We start from the raw sequence: 3,549 nt of genomic DNA, 5'->3' as shown, positions 1-3,549 counted from the left end.
CATGGCAGACGCCATCCCTCTAGTTAGTCCGGCGGGTGCTTGCGCATGTGCCGCGGGCGTCCGGGCCTTCACCCACACCTTGCGGCAGGTGCGGTGGCCGCGCAAGTTCAAGCCAGAGATGCCGCCCCGCTACAACAGTGCGGCAGATCCGGCGGCCTTCCTGCAGGCGTATGAGAAGGCCATCCTGAAAGCCAGAGGCGATGGCCAGGTCATGGCCAACTGTTTCCCCCTGGCCCTGGCCGGTGTGCCACGTGCCTGGCTGCTCAGCCTGCCAGGATCTTCGGTGGCCTCCTGGGAGGAGCTGCGCGGTCTCTTTGTCGCGCGCTTCGCGGCACAGACGCCTCTCGCCGTAGCAGCCCTCCTCGGCGGCTCGCAAGCACCGTCCTCGGACCGTCACACCAAGCCGTTCTTTCGCCAGTTTGGCGCCGCCTCCGTGCGGCAAGGAGCTCCCCTAGGTTGGGCGGCGCCCAAGGCCGACCTCACCTTCGACTCGGGGGATCACCCTGCCACCACCGTCGGCTCGGGCGTGCTCCCAATGCTTTGCACGCCCACCATCTGCAGCGTAACTGTCACCAAGACCCTCATCGATGGCGGCGCCGGCCTCAATGTGCTCTCCGTGGAGGCTTTTAGCCTTCTTCACGTACCACTCGAATGGCTCCACCCCAGCAAGTCCTTCTCCGGGGTCGGCGGCGGCTCCACTAGCCACTGGGGCAAATCCGCCTTCCTGTGACCTTCGGCACCCGCGACAACTACCGCACCGAGCTGATCGACTTCGACATCGCCCGCATCGGCCTCCCATACAACGCCATCCTCGGATACCCGGCTCTGGCTCAGTTTATGGCGGCGACCAATCCAACCTACAACCTCATGAAGATGCCTGGGAGCAAGGACGTCCTCACCGTAGTTGGAGACACCAAGGAGGCTCTGTCGGCGCTCAAGTGTGGCCTCAAAACCGCCGCGGCAGTGCGATCGAACGACGAGGCCACCCCGGGGGTTAAGGAGGCCACACCAGCAAAGAAGAAGCAGCTGTTCACCCAAGATCAGTCCGAAACCAAGCAGGTGCCAGTCGTGGAAGATGGGTCCTCAGGAGCCACCTTCACCATAGGCGCCAACCTCGACCCGGATCAAGAGGAGGCATTGGTGAGGTTCCTGCGCGCGAACAAGCATGTATTCGCCTGGGAACCCAAGCAACTAGTAGGGGTCCCCAGAGGGGTGATCGAGCATCACTTGAGGGTGTGCCCTAATGTGCACCCCGTGAAGCAGAAGGCGTGGTGCCAGTCCACAGAGAAGCAGTCCTTCATCGTCCAGGAAACCCACAAGCTAGAGGCGCCAGGTGTCATTCATGAGGTTCGGTACCTCGAGTGGCTGGGGAACCCCGTTGTCATACCAAAGAAAGTCGGGAAGGAGCGCATGTGTGTTGACTTTACCAACCTTAACAAGGCCTATCCCCAAGACCCGTTCCCACTCCCGCACATCGACCAGATTGTCGACTCCACCGCCGAATGCAACCTGCTATGTTTCCTGGACGCGTCTTCAGGCTATCACCAGATCAATATGGCAGTGGAGGATGTGGAGAAGACAGCCTTCCTGACCCCGTGTGGAGTATACTGCTACACTTGCATGTCGTTCGGGCTGCGCAACGCAGGCGCGAACTTCCAACAACTGATGCACATCGACCTGGGTCAGCAGCTCGGGAGGAACGCTAAGGCCTACGTCGATGACATTGTGGTAAAGTCTCGGGAGGCAAGAACTTTCATTCAAGACCTGGAGGAGACCTTTGCAAGCCTACACTAGGTAGACTTGCGGCTCAACCTAGAGAAGTGCGTGTTCGGTCTCCCCTCTAGCAAGCTGCTGGGCTTCCTCGTGTTCCACAGGGGGATTGAGGCTAACCCGGAGAAGGTCAACGCGATAGAAGACATGAGCCCACCACAAACTCTCAAGGAGTTGCAGAAGCTTGCAGGCTGCGTGACCTCGCTGGGGCGCTTCATCTCCAAGCTGGGAGAGCGCGCCCTGCCATTCTTCAAGTTGATGAAGAAGAAGGGCCCGTTCGAGTGGACCCCGGAGGCTGACCAAGCATTTCAAGACCTCAAGAGATACCTGACCAGCCTCCGGTGATGGTGGCGCCTCGCCCTCTCGAGCCCCTGGTGCTTTACCTTGCCGCCACTCCCTACTCCTCTAGCGCCGCTCTAGTGGCGGTTTAGGAAGAGCGCCAGGCCAAGGGGCTGCCGCGCCATGCCGCACCCCAGCCGAGGAGATACAGGAACTAGAGGGCACTGCAAAGGCTGCAGCAACGCCAACGAGTGACCAGGCCCAGCAAGGCGGCCTTCGTGGGCCAGCAGAGGCCCCAGTGGGCAAACAGGCTCTTGGGGTCCCGTCACCTCAGGAGACGCCCCAACTTCCCGCAGGGGCAGGCTCCGTCGATGTTCCTGCCCTCGTCGAGCACCCAGTGTATTTCATCAGCATGGTACTGCAGGATGCAAGGGCATGGTACCCCATGCCTCAGAAGCTCCTGCTCGCACTTTTGGTGGACTCGTGTAAACTGTGGCACTACTTCCAAGGTCACCCAATCAAGGTCGTCTCGGCCTACCCGCCGGAGAGGGTACTCAGGAGCCCCAACGCTGCTGTAAGAGTCGCCGAATGGAACATCGAGCTGCAAGCATTCCAGCTGGAGTTCATCACAACTAGGGTCATCAAGGGGGCCGCGCTCGCCGACTTCGTGGTAGAATTGACTGACGCCCCGGGGTTTGAAACAGGTGAGGACCGATCCCTCTCGCCAGGAAGTGAAGCACCAGATGGCTGGGTCATGTATTTCGATGGCACGTTCACACGCTAGGGCGCGGGGGCTGGAGCAGTGCTCATCTCGCCCACTCAGGACAAGCTCTATTACGCCGTGTAGCTCTGCTTCCAGCAAGGCGAGAAGGTATCCAACAACATCACGGAGTACGAAGGCCTCATCGCTGGCCTCAAGGCCGCGGTGGCCCTGGGGTGAAGCGCCTCACCATCATGGGCGACTCGCAGCTCTTCATCAACTTCTCCAACAAGGTATACGAGCCGAAGGACGAGCATATGGAGGCATACCTCGCGGAGGTACGCAAAATGGAAAAGCATTTCTTGGGTCTAGAGTTGCAGCACGTGCCCCGTGGAACCAACAAGGAGGCCGACAACATCGCCAAAAGGGCGCCCAAGCGACAACCCCAAGAGCCTGGCGTCTTTGGGGAGCGGCTCTTCAAGCCGTCGGCAGCACCTCCGCTTTTGGGGCCGATGCCGCCTCGAGAGGAGCTCCCCCAACCACCTGCCCCGGGAGCCCCGGCCTGCGGCCCGACCTCGGGAGCGCACCTACTCCTGGCGCTTGAGCCTCAGGAGGGGTGCTGGACTAAGGAGTTCAAGGAATACCTGATGCAAGGGATGCTGCCGGAGAAAGAGGAGGACGCGGAGCGGGTGGCCCGACAGGCTACGACATACAGCATCCAGGACGGTGAGTTATACAGGAAGCGGCCAAATGATGTTTCCTTGTGATGCATCTCTAGGGAACAGGGGAGCGAGTTGCTG

Source organism: Triticum urartu, chromosome 2 (assembly GCF_003073215.2).
Source record: "Triticum urartu cultivar G1812 chromosome 2, Tu2.1, whole genome shotgun sequence".
Classification (NCBI taxonomy): Eukaryota; Viridiplantae; Streptophyta; class Magnoliopsida; order Poales; family Poaceae; genus Triticum; species Triticum urartu.
The sequence above is the reverse complement of the archived record's forward strand: the minus strand, read 5'-3'. Positions refer to the sequence as shown.